Source organism: Protopterus annectens, chromosome 13.part0, assembly GCF_019279795.1.
Source record: "Protopterus annectens isolate FY-2018-M chromosome 13.part0, PAN1.0, whole genome shotgun sequence".
Taxonomy (NCBI): Eukaryota; Metazoa; Chordata; order Ceratodontiformes; family Protopteridae; genus Protopterus; species Protopterus annectens.
This window is the reverse complement of record NC_056747.1, coordinates 1,067,374,749-1,067,391,199: the sequence shown is the minus strand read 5'-3', so window position 1 is coordinate 1,067,391,199 and position 16,451 is coordinate 1,067,374,749.

The window sequence follows — 16,451 nt, the reverse complement described above, 5'->3', positions numbered from 1 at the left end:
TCACCCCATAGTTACGATCAGTGGCCATTATGCAGTCTGCTACCGACATATTGGCTGTTGCCTAGGCATGTGTGTGTGTATGAGACATGGGTTGAGAGTGTGGTCTGGGTAATACTGGGGCTGTTAACTGTGATTGCCTGGCCTTGATGTCACATGTATGGGTATGGCTTTGCACCCCAGCCTCTCAGCTGTTTCACATCTGTTATCCCTGCACGGTGGACATTGTGATATATAGTAGGGTCACCATATAAGAAATATGCAAAACCCACTCCACATTGGCCACTAGTGTCACACACACACAACCACCTCCACACAGGATACATGTTACAAATACACACACCTGTCATGTCTGGGAGTAGAACCCTTACCTAACTAGTTTATTACACTAAAGCACTATGCAGTTATAGTATGCACCACTGATATTACTGGAGTACTCCTTCCCCAAAGGTGTATATCACATTGGATGACATCAGCAGGATTGCCAAAGTAGGCCATTTGAAATGTATTGTGTGTTACTAGCCTAAAATGCATTGCTCCCTACAAAGACAGTGAGACACACACAAAACATCTACAACTGACATGTGTGGGTAAAGAACTCCTAACAAAGGTCTATATCACACTACAGCATAGAGCTGTTATAGGTCACACCATGGGGATAACAAGAGAACTCCTTCCCCAAAGGTGCATTTCATAATGAATGAAATTAGCAGGATTGCCAAAGTAAGCCATTTGAAATGTACTGAGTGTGACTAGCCTATAATGCATTACTCCATACACAGACATTGAAACACACGCAAAACATCAAGAACTGCCATGGGTGGGGATGGAACCCTACCACAGTTCTACATCACACTACAGCCGTGCACAGTTACAGGATGTGCTACAGAGATTACTGGGCTACAACCTTCCCAGAGGTGTATTTCTAGGTGGGTGACATCAGCAGCCTTGCCAAAGTTGAGTATATGAATTGTTCGGAGTGTGAGTACCCTAAAAAGCATTGCTGTCTACACAGCCAGGGTCAGACAGACACACACTTGCCATGTCTGGGATTGGAACAACTACCTAACTACTTTATCACACTACAACAGTACGCAGTTATAGGATGCGCTATGGAGATCACTGGGCTACAATCTTCCCAGAGGTATATTTCTAGGTGGGTGACATCAGCAGCTTTGCCAAAGCTGAGTATATGAATTGTAAGGAGTGTGAGTAACCTAAAAAGCATTGCTCTCTACAGAGTCAGACACACACACACAGCTGCCAAGTCTGGGGTAAGAACTCCTACATAACTACTTTATTACACTATAGCAGTATGCAGCTACAGGACGTGTTATGGAGATTACTGGGTTACAACCTTCCCAGAGGTGTATTTCTAGGTGGGGGACATCAGCAGCCTTGCCAAAGTTGAGTATATGAATTATAAGGAACCTTCCCAGAGGTGTATTTGTCAGTGGGTGGCATTAGCAGCCTTGCCAGAGTAGAGTATTTGAATTGTAAGGAGTGTGAGTACCCTAAAAAGAATTGCTCTCTACACAGTCAGACAGACACACAAACACACACTCAGACGCCACATCTGGGGTTAGAACTCCTACCTAACTAGTTTATCACACTATAGCAGTACACAGTTATGAGATACGCCACAGAGATTACTGGGCTATATCTTTCCCAAACGTGTATTTCACATTGGATGACCTCAGCAGGCTTGTCATAGTAGTGCTATGGGGAGGGTGGTGTGTGCATGGACCATAACCCATTCATCTAGGGATTGACACGCCACATGTGGGCACACACTGGGTCATATGTCACAGGTACATGTATACAGCTGCTAGATGACTACTTCCTTGTACAGTCATGTTGCACAGCTGGCATGTGCACCACATAGTCTGTAATGCTGACAGATACTGGTGGCTAGTATCTGCAGTGAGTGACACCTGCACCTCATGTGTTTGGGGCCCTTTGGCTGTGTGCTGAGTGGGACAGGGGATGGCTCCTTGTCACAGTCACCGTCTTCCACACATCTATGTACATCTACCTTTGGCTTATTATAGTGTGTTGTCCTGACATATATGTCTGTATTCCTATCCACTGTGTGTGCAAGGCATGAGTGGTGCATACTGACAAGTGTCTGCACTAACAACTGCAACTGCCAGATATGTCTGGTCCACTGGTGTTTGCAGTCATGGCCTTCATGTGTTTAAGTGTGTGAGCATGCCCAGTATGACCTTTCAGTTTGTTGTTCACTGACATTGCCTGCATTATTAAGTGTGTGAGCATACCCAGTATGGCCATCTGTATTGAATGTGTGGATCGTGTCCAGGTAGTTTGTGCTGCAGTGCTAACCTTTGTGTTGTACACCAACAGGTAGCATGAGGTCTATGCCGGGTATCCATCGATCATTTGGCTTTGACTGTTACTACATTTCTGCATAGCAGGGGGGGCACAACTGACTGTTTCTACATTTCTACACAGGAGTGGGGGGGGGCACACCTGACTCTTATTACATTACTCTGTAGGATGGGGGAGCCACACCTGACTATTTCTACATTTCTACACAGGGTTGGGGGGGCACACCTGACTGTTATTACATTACTATGTAGGATGGGGGGGCACACCTGACTATTTCTACATTTCTACACAGGGTTGGGGGGCACACCTGACTGTTATTACATTACTATGTAGGATGTGGTGGGAACACGTGACACTTGTACACATTTGCTATGACTGTACTGATATAACAGGTACTCCATTTCATTCTGTATTGCTATTTATCATGTTGACTAGCGGCATACCAGTGTACTACAGATCGTGGCTTTGGTTGCCCTACATATTATTGTCTGACTTCCTATCCTTCAGAACTAACATCCCACTGACTGCCCTGCTGTGGTCTGTCTGTGTCTGCCTGGGGGGGAGGTTAACCATAGCCATCATTCTGGGGCCATGGCACAGGCTCTGTTTGGGTTTGTCTACACCTGTCCTGCTGACTGAGACTGATGTTGGGTATGTGAACCGTCCTGACTAGCATGTGTGGGTCATATGGACACACATGTTGCTCAGCACATTTCCTGCAGTGGGTTTTGTCATCCTGTGTAGTACTGGCTACTATGATGACTCCAGTATGTGTTACAAATGTTGTGGTGCCACAATAGGTATCTACTGTCTGCTGCCATAACATTCAGCCACCCAATTCCTTTGCATGCTCACATCCATACCATAGCTACAGGTAACTACACATTCTACTCCATTTGGCAATTGGTAGGTTGATTGACTTACCTTGAGGGTGTGCCAGACTTGTGGATGGTGCTGGAGGGCTGCCTATGTCGGATGCACATAGTACACTCCCTACAGATGGTTGAGCAGAGGTAGTGTCATGTTTGGCATCCATTTTACTGTATGTGCGAGTCAGAGAGAGGTGTCATTCCATGGGTACCTACTGTGTCAGTGCATGTGCTATGCATTGCCTCTTTGCCAAGGCCAGGGCATACTGGGCATGCCTCCTTCTCCCTACTGGGGCAGGCTCAGGTTGTTCCTCCTCTGGATCACACTGTGCCTGTGCAGGCCTTGGCATTGGTGGGGGCTGTATGGCCCTGCCCCATGCTGTTCATGCTGCAGCTGTTTCCACAGGATCAAATTGTGTAGCATAGCACATACCATAACAATTTGGGTACACATAGCTGGTGAATACTGCAAGGCTCCACTGGATGTGTCCAGACACCGGAACCGTGACCTGAGCATCCCAAACACACACTCTATTATATGTCTGGCCTGTGCGTGTGCCTCATTATGGCGTTGTTGTTCAGGTGTGTGTGCATTTCTGATGGGTGTCATCAGCCATGGCTCCAGTGTGTACCCAGCATCCCCCACTAGGTGACCATAGTGGATGTCCCCATTGGCAAATCTCTGGTACAGCTGTGTCAGATGCCATATGTGGGAATCGTCATAGCTTCCAGGGCAGCCAGCACACACATTCATTATAATGCTCTGGGCATCACAAACGGCCTGGCAGTTGATGGAGGGGATGCCCCTGTGGTTGATGTAGGCCCTACCCTGCTCACCGGGTGGTGCTGTGATGCATAGGTGCATGCAGTCTATAGCACCCACTACCCCAGGGTATTCTGCTATTTGATGGAAGAGATGCATATTGCTGGTCAACACCTCACGGGTGTTAAGGAAATATACGTGCTCACTGGCATGTGCTGACATGGCATCCAGGAACTGGTAGAATACTCTGGATGCTGATGCCTGTGAGATCCCCATGATTTCCCCAGTTGTGCTTTGGGAGGTACCTGTGGCTAGTATACCTAGGCCTACACATACCTTGGTATTCACTAGGATGGGTTCACCTTGATCAGTTTGCTGTGTCAGGTGTGGCCAGCACAACTGAACAATTTGCTGTAGGAGGTCTCTGTCCACCCTATAGCGCTCCACTATCTCCAGCTCATGTAGACCCTGGTAGGTTACCCTGGGTTTGTACACTCTTCTCCGTCTCCTCACTGTGGGTTGTTCAGCAGCATTCACATCCTCACCACCCTCAGCCTCTTGCACGTGTTGTTCTATGTTGCCTGCTGCAGCCCTTCTCATTTTGTAGGTTTGTTTGTTAAAATTTCCCCACTTGTATACACCGGTGGTGTAGAGTTTGGGAAAAACCAGAGGGGAAGGTGTTTGCTTAGTTTATGGTAGTGCTCTGGGCTGGGCTAGTCTGCTGCCTGTGTAATTGGCTGATTTTGATACATTTCACCTGCCAGCTACACTAGTTCTCCTTGAACACCTTCCTACTGCTGTTTTCCCTTCCCATTGCCTTCCTGTTTATGCCCATGTGCACACCGCACAGACTGCTCAAATGCGCACACTGCTGCTATTTCCTTGTTTAACTTCTTTTTTCTTCCTGTAAAATCTGGTGCACAGCGCGCACACCCACTTACGCTTTGTAAAGAGTGCTAGGCAGGTTTAGACACACCCCCTAGCTTAGCTATGCTGAAGCAAACCTGAGCCAAAGGGCTCCAATCTGCTTTCACTATGCCTGACACACACCTCATAATATCATCTACCTCCTAGGCTTGCACACAGCTATTCATACTCTTACACTGTTGGGGCCTGACTCACATGCTGGGGAAAACTGGGATTCACTATCCTTCCCCTCATTTGCATAGTCACACTGAGCCTCCCCCTTAGCAATCACTTCTCACTGGCCAGGTTGTCTTCTGCCTGCCATTGATTTGCATGGCAGAATTCTGATTTTAGTTAGAATGCTTATTTTAGGTTTATTTTCTTATTTCCCCCCAATCCCATTTGCGCGCCGCTGCCCTATGCTTAAACAGCCAAGATCGGCTAAAAAAAAAATAAAAGTTGATTTTTTTATTTTTTGTATTGTTTGCAATGCCAGTGGCCTTATACTTGGCCTTTGGCATGCTTCCTCAATGATATGTAGCCTTTATTTGGAGATGTCATAGCTCCGTTTTGGATTTTGCAAAAATGTACTTGGTTACTAACCAAGCAGATAGCGGACTGTTGCAAGCTTCCTGGATTGCAAAATCACCTCATTTGCATGGATTTCACCTGCAAATTAGGTGATTTGCATACCAGGGCTTAGTCTGTGCAAGATTAGTGCAGGAGCACTCGTGCACGCCCCTGCAGGCTGTTCCTGGATTGCACGGCAGACATATTGCCTGTTTGAGCTCCTGCACCGATCTTACACTCCATACAAGCTTTTGAGAATCCGGGGGATAGTCTTAATTATTTGCTTTAAGTACCAGACTTATGTTAAGAATGCATATCTTTTAACTGATTTAGAAGAATTTGGGTTTCCTGTTTGTGAAGAATAATTTTAGAAATCAGTCTCTTTTTAATAGGTTTACTCCATTTTTAATTATGTTAAAATGCATACAAAATTACCTTTATCATTTTAGGTTTATTAAGCAGGCATAGTGAAGTCAGGGGTGTCTGATATCAAGCAGAAAAAAGTTCCAGACTCCTGAGATGTTGAACTAATTTTATTCAGAACAACACAAAGCTTTCGGGTTATCACCCTTCTTCAGTATGAACCTTACAAAAAGAACAAACATTCCATAATATAAGACATTCAAATCCAAATAATGTGACATAGCCCCCAATCACAATTCATTCCCAATTAATTGTGAGTGGAGAGTGTGTCACATGATTTGGATTTGAATGTCTTAAATTATGGAATGCTTGTTCTTTTTGTTATGTTCACACTGAAGAAGGGTGATAAGCTGAAAACTTTGTGTTGTTCTGAATAAAATTAGTTTGGCGTCACCTGAGTCTGGAACTTTTATCTGATAGGTTTAGATACTGTTCTACAGAATCAGTTAACCATTGTATTTGATCCAGTTTTGCTGATACATTGCTGTCTGATATCAAGAATAGAACTCAAGTTAGGGGAGCCAAACTTAGACAATGGGCTGGATTCACAAGCGGCTAATTTCCACCTTACTATTATGTGCATGGTGCTACACGCACACCATAGCAGGCTATTCATTAAATGGCTCTATGAAGATAACCAGCAGGGCATGCTAATGAAATCATAACCAGCTGAATTACATACTAATGAACCTATCTAATGTGGGAGAGCCATTTAGGAAACTACAAAGTAACCATGTAGAGATGGTGTAGCCCTTTGTCATGAACTCCAAAACCTATTGGAATACAGCCACCATCACACTTAGAAAAAAAATCAATGTCAGGGGCTGTTGCTGATCTCTTGTATGTGTATGTGGGACAGGCTGAAATCTATGCTGGTGATGTTGCTACTACTGGTAGACCTCGACCAAGGAGAAGAAGAGTATTCAGACCCCTTATAATATATCATGGACTGCATGACACTGAAATGGTAGAGCGATACAGGGTTGACAGAGAAACATGACAGAAATTCTGCAACCTCTGCCACCCATTCTCAGACCTAGGGGAAATCAAGAAGAACCTATCCTAGTGGATACTAAGGTATGTGTAGCATTAAGGATATTAGCTACTGGTACATTCCAGAGACCCACAGAGGATATACTAGAGGTGTCACAGACCTCTGCCTCCAGAATATTGCAGTGGTGCTTCAGTGCTATGTTAGAACATGTAAGGGAGTACATCTATTTTCCATGCACCTCAAAGGAGAGAGTAAAACATGCAGGGATATTTCTGCTGTAGCATACTTCTCTGAAGTTTTGATGGCCATAGACTGCACTCACATAGAAATAATAGCCCTGTCTGGTGAACAGGGAAATACATACATCAACAGGAAGGGGTTTCACTCAGTCAACTGCCAGGTTGTCTGTAATGTCCAAGGGATCATCTTCAATGTCTCTGTAGGCAACCCAGGCAGTTATCATGACTCACACATATGGAACACCTCTCAGCTGTACACAAGCTTTGGTAGGGGGTGATGTTCCGCAAGGCCATCTACTGGGTGATGCAGGTTATTAAATAGAACTGTGCCTCATGACACCCATCAAAAATGCACATACAGCCACTGATGAAGGATACAAAAATGTCTATGCTCAAACCAGAAAGATCACTGGGTGTGTATCTGGCATGCTATACTCATGGTTCCAGTGTCCAGACACATCAGGGGGTGCCCTGCGGTATGACCCAGGCACCTGTGCAGAAATTCTCACAGTCTGTGCCATGTTGCACAATATCATTCCAAGGAACCAGCTGCAACAGGGACAGCAAGAGCCAGAGCCACACATTCCTGGCCCACAGGCAGGGCCAGTACCTCTAGTGCACACAGACAAGGATTCTGAGGGAGAATCTACAGCTTGAGAGGTAGCCAGCAGATGTAGACATGCACAATATGCCCTTGCCTTGGCTAAGAGGCAAAATATAGCACAAACACTCACAACCTAAGACTCAAAGGTTAACACACACACATTCAGCAACTAAGAGCTTGCTGATAACATACACACTCACCAGAGAAGGAATACACCTGAGAACCTAAGCATAAACAAATATTAAAAGTGATGTCATCCAATAACCGGAACATTTACTAACCCATGTAATGTCTGAGTATGGATAGTATCAGACACAGACAAGCTCAAAGTACACAACTCATAACCGCAGTAATGTCATGGTAACTGTGAAACCTGCATTAAACAATTAAATGTGTAAGAAGATTAACTACCTGCATACCCGTACCTATCCACTCTGTGCATCAGACATATATGCAACCTTCAGTCAAACCAAAATGAACAAAGCCCATGGTACAGTCATTATCATTCTCAGAAGGTGGGGGGTGCATTAGGCCAAAGGTGACACCAAAGTAGTGTGTGTATATATATATGTGTGTGTGTGTGTGTGTGTGTGTGTGTGTGTGTGTGTGTGTGTGTGTGTGTGTGTGTGTGTGTGTGTGTGTGTGTGTGTGTGTGTGTGTGTGTGTAAGAAACATAAAACATTCAGTAAAGTATAAAATATCTCAGGAACACTAACAGAAGATGCATTTCAGTCAGCAGTAAGGTTTTCTATTTTGCATGTGTGTGGTTCAGTATGGCCAGTTGTTGTGAAATGTATCTGTGCCTGTATGAACACAATCAAGATCTGTGCTATCACTACATCCTTCCATGTTGGACAAGTGTGAGCCATATATGGTAGAGTTCTCAGTTCAGTGTTGTTGCTGCCAGCCACATAAACTGCCTCTGCCTGGAGTTGCACTGCCACTTCCATATCCTCAGTTTAAAGTAGTGGTGCTATCTGAATGTGAACAATGAATGCTGGAGAAGCTCTCATCATGACCACGTCCAGGACCCTGACCACGTGGCCTACCACATCTGGATGTGGACACATCATTCACTGATAGAGCAGTGGAAGTAGTGCCATTATGAGAGTAGGATCTGGCATGGCCACATCAGTTAACACCAGAAGATTATTTGGCTCTGCAGACACATGGATGCCAGCTCTTCCCCAGCAGATATTCTATCACAGACAATGCCTGATCCAGTGTGTCTCTCATCTTATTCACTGAGTCACCCACATGGCTGAGGCAATCATGCAATAGAAAATGATAACACAAAACTGTGATGCACCCATACTAACATGCAAGGCACAGTAAGAACTGACATATGTGCTGTATACCAGCATAGTTTTTTTTTAAATTGAATAAATATCAAAATAGTTTTTTATTGCATATTGAAACACAGTCAAAATATTAACATGTAAGTAGGTTCTGAAGAGGACACACATAATGTATGAAACAGTGTAGTAATTTGTAGAACAATCTCCTCCAAGTAATTAGCAGTAATGTTCTGTCTATATCCAATCAGTCCTCCTTCGTTCTACTTCCATAGCTACACCATTACATGTACATTCAGTCCCCTGAGCATTGTGAAGATGCAAATGAGATACAAAATCATTAGCATTCTTGAATACCAAAAACATCACTTGGTGCAGGGGATGTACTCGGTGTAAGTAGCTACATGACTGCATGCACACACCGTAGGACCACAGAGAGTAACAATGTCAACTGTTAGCTACTAATGGCTTGCAAATGTTACTGATTGCTCTAACTACAACAAGCAATACTGAAGTAATTCTTCTCTCTGAAGTGTTTGTATCATGCAGAGTAGACTTAAAATAAAAAGTGTAATCACTTTGAGAACAATGAGAGCAACCTTAACAACATTGTTATCCTTGTACTAAAAGTACACTGTCTACCCTCTGCTGAAATCTGTCTGAAATGCTGTTTATACATTGAAACAAATATGCAAAGAAATGGCCATGATATTGCATATCAGTAGTTAAGCTAAGAAGAGGGGAAGATGCTCAAAAAATAACAAGAAGAAATAGGTAGCAGTGTTGGCAAAATTGCATTAATATGTTGTGGGCTATTATTAGCGTAAAATATTGGTCAATATCACAATGATCGAGACATGTTCAAGCAAATGACAAAGGAGCATTTTCTGGTCTTGTGTGGGTGGCAAAGAGGGATAAGAAACAAAAGTGTGTGTTCTTGCACTAAGCAGAGGGTTCAAATTCAGATGGTGTGCTGTCACATATATGTCTGAGCATATGATCAGGTTGTAACCCACACAAATCTAGGATACTTCACAACCCCATTTTCATTATTATCTCTCCATATTTGTTACTAATGACAATTGTTTTTTTTTTATTTGTTTTTGTGTTCCTTGTTTGCATACATTTTGGCAGAGTGCTTGACTGGCTGCATGTTGAAGCAATGAATAAGAATGCATTGCTCAAGCTACAAACTGATGAATTTAATTTTGCTTGCCATCAGTAACATATTTCGCAGTGGCACAGGTAGACTTTGCTGCAGCACTCTGCACAGCAGTAGGAGAAGAAATTCTAGATGACATCAAAGTAGCATGTGGCAAAAATGAAATGACTTTTAAAAACACAGAAAAGAGGATGCATGGTTTGAATCCAGCTTGAAACCACATGTTGCTTTGAATATCTACAGCAGATGTAAAAATGCAGCTTGTGTTGTGTGGAATATCAATTGTTATATATTTTTTTTTTTTCCTGTGTAACTTTAGCACTGCTTAACAGAATGAAAATAGGGCTCATAGTTGAAGGAAAGAATGACTTTTGCCCCTTAACAGAATTGCTGTGCGATTCAAATCCATAGAGAGTTACTGGAATGTGGAAATTATTACTCCAGAATCAGAACTTACTTTCATTAGAACTCCATATGCTGTTTTCTTTTTCTGTTTCTTGCCTTATGCACATGTTTGCTGCAGAGTGATTTACAGTCAGAGTTACCTGCTTAAGGAAGAAAGTGAAACATTTGATTTTGGCAGCCTTCTGTAGTGCAAACAAGCTTAGTGGCAATGTGTGGACATCAACACTCTAAACAGTGCTGAGTGGAGGACATCTACCTGATATATAACTGTTTCTAAGGCACAAGGTGTAAGTGCATTGACTTTAAATAGAGCTCACAGTTGATCCAGGTTCAAATCTAGATAACACATTCTTACAAAGGGCGTCAGAATGTACTTTCTAATAGCACTTTGATTAGAAGGTAACAACATGTACAAATGGCTATCATAAATATGTTTATTGAAAGAAATTTCTCATGAGTGCTTTGATATATAAAATTTTGTAAGTAGCATATCTCATTAATAATTTTCTGACAGTTGAATATGTGTGTGTAATTATTTAAGCTGGATAATTAAAATAATGAATTAAAACTGCACCTGCATATCTATGATGAACAGAATACTTAAGTTAAAATCATCTTTTCTCCTCACATAACCCAGTTTTGTGTTTAGGGCAGTATGTGTAGTGAAGTATGTATGTATGTATCATGCCACGACCTGCATTAACCAGTTCATGAAAGTTTATCCATCTAACATACATTTATAAACAGTAATAATGCCTATGTCATGGGAATGCATTTCACAAGACCTCCTAAAGTCACACACATACAGGTATATCTGAAGTATATCTCCATTCATATTAAAAACAGTTTATTTGCAGTGAACATGATTGAAATAAAGCTCTCCTGTAATACTGACAAATAATCACCTTGATTGAAAGTTATGCATTATTTTTTCTTTAGGTTTGATTCCTACATTGGTCACCTAACTTTTTACAGTGGGCAATTCCAGATAGTTATGTGCGAAGTCATCCTATTTAACCTCCAAAACAGCAAGGATAACAATCAAAGCCATTGAGGCTGTCAGTGTTGACCATCTGAAAACAGTGAATAAGCTGAGCATCACACATGACAAATCTCTCTGCCACGTTTCATACTTTCATTTCTGTTTGATAAAATACCTTCCACTTTGTAAATGCATCTCTGTGCTTACCATCATGCATATGCAGTTAGCATGGTTGTGCTTGTTTGCACAGTAGACGTTAAATGCAAGTTTGGGATTTGGTGACAGTTCAGACTAAGAGTTGCTGCTTGACTTCAGCAGGCATGGCTGGTGTGGGAGATGATTGTGCTGAATTTAGAGCACAGAGCTGGGGTATTGTGGAGTCCAGGATATTTTTGAAATCCTTGTGAAGTGCTGCAGCCATAGACTGCTGCAGGGGGACTATACTAGGTCTCAGTATAAGACTGTGGCTTGAAACAGAGTAGCAATGGCTGTTTCCAGTGCAACTTGTATCACATCCACTGGGCAGAATTGTCTTCACCACTATAGTGAGCTGTAATGGTGCAAGAAGGACCTCCTTAGCTGTAGAGAGGATGAGTTTAGGACTGATGTCATCCCTTAGTTCAGTTGTGTAAGTATACTGACCCATCAGTATTAAATGCTATAGAATGCAGGACACAGACAAAACTGTTATTCAATATTCTTACATGCCTCTTCTTCTCTATTTCTCTGTTGTGCAGCTGCTGGAGACATTGCGGCAAGCTGGAAGGTGCACCAGGAGAGGTTAACTCACCTCAGAGAGGCACACTTTATGTATGCATCAGTGCTTACTGTAACTCTAATAATTATTGTAATTGTATGCAGTATGGCAATACTGAAATAAATAGTTAAATTTCTGATATCATACAAGTACAATTGATTAATGGTACAACAAGAGTAAGACCTTCCCATCATACCTGGATGTGGTAAAGGTGTATAGACTGGAAAATCACAACTGTTTATTTTCTGAAATTATATAATCATGTGATATGCCATTGATCTAATTCTCTCTTTTTTTTTGTCTCACACCACCCCTTCTCTCGCAGTTTTTTTTTTGTTTTTGAAGGAAAACATTTTATATGCCATAAAAATACTCATACATTTCTACATACAAAAAATGACATCCAGCACAGAGAGGTAGACTGACCTCTGCAGATTGACCTGCCATCCCTCGACAGGTTAGCAGCACTGACACCCAGCACATCAGGGTCCCAAGTTGTCAGTGCTACCTTCACAACCCCTGCCCTACCTGTCCCATCTGCAGCAGGTAGCTCTGCTCTGGCAGCTGGTGCACTGGTATGTCTGGGGGAGTAATAGCGGAGGTGGTGATTTTGTCACCTGACAAGAGCTAACAGGGTTGGTGGAAGGTGTAATTGAAAAGGGCCTTGGTGCCTGAATTGGACATGTAGAAAAGGTGCTTTGTTACATTGCCAAGATAATGCCACATTGAGCACTGACATGGGAAACTGAGATAGGACACAACGATGACAGTTCTAAGAGCTAGGACTAGATTCTCACTGTTCTCAGGCTTGAAATGGGTGCACCTCTGATGTCCCCTACCTATCTCCAATCATATTGTCTCCCAAATTTTCGTTTTCATCACCATCCTTGTCTGTCTTGTTTGCCCTGTCTGTCTGCACTTGTTTTCTCACTTAACCTTCCTATTTGACCCCCACATTCCTAAACCCATCCCCCAACATTCTCTCCATTTTAAAGTAAAACAGTAAAAATGGGCACCTGTCCCACAAATAACAAAACAAACCAAAAAAAGACCCATACCTAGCTCTCCACTTCACCTATGTGTCTTCTTGACACACTTGATTTGGTACTTGATTTGAACTGGCTGTACAAAATTATTCTGTTCTTGTCACCTAACCTTTGGCGTGATGACAGTCAAAATCAGCAATTTCTGGCTGCACTTCTATATTTATGTCATAGGTTCTCTCCCACTACCTTCCTACAAATTCCTCTATTCTTTCCCCTGTGTCCTCCCCTCTTCTTCTCCTCTCCCCCTTTTCACCACTTTCCTATCAACCCCTTTTTTACATGTTTAATCTGGTCAAAAATAGAATCTCATACAACACACATTGCCAGAAATAGCCCATAAGAAAGCTTTCAGTTTTTGTCCTATGCCTTTGCTCAGAGTGACATTGAATGGCTGTTCATGTCCTAAAGCAAATCCTGGTCAGTTGTTGCCATCACTCACAGAAGTTCAGTTATCTGTGTGCAAAGGTGCTTAAACATGCTGTGCTATTAAAATACAGAGTAAAGGGAAAGGAAAGCATTGGCAACAGATATAACAGTCCCATGAATATTGGATGACATCAACTGCAGAATCCTCTGTAAAGTGCTAATATAAATCAGTTGTGTTGAAAATTCATTTTTGACTATAGCATCGAGGGTTCAATTCCAGATGTATGTCACATTAGTTTTTACTGTGATGTTATATTTCTATCATATGTTTCCTGACACAAATCTTATTTTTTATCCATTTAAGCATTTGCCAACAAACACCCATAACACAACCCTTTCATATGTTTCTGTAAATCTGTCTCTATCTTCACTCCTTCTCTGTCTCACTTCTTTGTACTGTTGACTATTCATTAGGCTGATAGATGTAAACGTGATGTTATGGCATTTTCAGACTACATTACTTTGTTGATGAACAATACCTACATCTTCCATTGGCTTAACAGGTTATCACTGTCCCATCAAAGGTGTGATTTTGGCGTATGTGAAGTATGACTTCCTTGGTGGGGTGCTGAGTTAGTGAAAATGTTTATTTCTTCATCTTGACAGAGGTTCAAATTCAGCATTAGTTGAAACTCTTATTGCCTGTTTTTATAAGTGTTTTCCTGTGAATGTGTTGCTTATGTATCTGTCTAGACACCTTCTGTTTTATCAGTTGTAGACTTCACATTTGTATGAGATCTGGCAAAGAGAAACTGGAGCATGTAATGCTAAATGGCATTTCAAGTGTTACTGTAAAATGTGGTGAGTGTTTGTCTTACACTGCATTGTACACCCAATTAACTTGCGATTTCCCTTGACGTATGTTTCATAGTTTCATATGTAGTAGGTATAAAAGATAACTTCAGTTGCTATTGCTGATGGAATTTGACCAGGCAACATATCTGTGAAAGTCATTCCTGTGTATTGTTAAAGTCATGATGAAATTTATTATAATAATCACATTCTGACATCCTTTGTAAAATGATCTGCATATTGGAGTTAAACCCTACTTTAACTCTGCTTTTTCATTTAACTCAATTAGCTTAAACCTTGTGCCACAGAAAAAGGTAGGCTGGCGGGTTGATTTTCTCCATTAAGTACTGGCCTCAATATTGACGGCCTTACATCACCACTAAGCCTGTTTGAGCTGTAGAAAGCTAATCAACTTAAAGTTTTCACTTTTTTCCTAAGCAGAGAACTCTGCTCACTGCCTAATATTGCACAAATGAGAAAGGCAGGCATAAGACTTCATTTTTGAAATGTGATTTGGCCCTAACATGGAAAAGTATAATACAATATGTAGAGTATATGTATGCAATATGTTAAAATAAATAGATGTTTTTTTAAATGTAATTGGACTCACAACACTTCCTCTCTGATTCTTATTTGTGCAAAGGTTGGCATGGAGCAAATGTGCACCAATAAACACTGTACTTCACAGTCCAAGTTCAACATATTAAAGTGTAATTATGCATGCACTAACACTTTGCCAACATCTGCGCAAATAAATTTCTCAGCATTGCTCCTTAGGAAGAGATTTTGAACTAAAATAAGTATTACTACTAGATTATATTACTTCATTACATGGAAATTGCTTAGTGTGCTTGCATGAAGTGCTGTAAACTGTGTAGTTAACTGACCACTTCATTCTGGACAGATGGGACTGCACTACAGCATTGACACTTACAAATGATATGCAACCACATACAGCCTTGGCACACATAATTTATCATATTTTACCCTCCTGCATTATACAATTAAGTACTGCTTAGTACTGATAGTCCATATTGCCCGTGTATGAGCACATATCATTGCTAATATCAGTACCATTCATTAAGGTTTAAATACAATCATCATAACTTGATAATCCATGAATGATTCATTGTCCATTCTGTGTTGCTCAAGAGTGTGCATGTCTCTTCTACACAACACAGGTGCATTTCACTCTCAGTTCAGAAATATACATTAAGGACAGCATAAATGGCATTACTCCATCATAGCAACAAATATGGGCTTGCACAAAGCCTTTTAACATCACAGTATATTCTGTAGCACAGAATGAGAAGCTAATCCACTTTAAACTGCACTATCGCACTGTAAATGTCAGACTTCTGTAGTGGCACTTGCATTAAGTATAATGTCCTCCAGATTGCATAGCTAGATATGTGAGGGTTCTGATCTCACAGCAGTCAATGTGTGTGTGTGTGTGTGTGTGTGTGTGTGTGTGTGTGTGTGTGTGTGTGTGTGTGTGTGTGTGTGTGTGTGTGTGTGTAAAATTGTTGAACTATCACTTGACCTACTGCTGACCTCAATCAAGTAGTAGCCTGGAGTTAATTTTACACTACAGGGAGAGTCTGCATCGATGTCAGACCCTTCTCCTAATGTCATCTTTTCTGTAACACAATGCTGATATCATCCTCTGCAAAATGCAGTCTCACACTATAGAAGTTAGACTTCTGTAGTGGCACTTGTCTTAAGTACTGTGTCCTTGGGATTGCATAAATAGATAGGCAGGGGTTCTGATCCCACAGCAGTCAACTTGTGTGTGTGACAGTGGTTACATAACATTACTTGAGAATTAATTCAATAGCTGTGCTCCTTTAACTTCCACTTGATTGAAACATT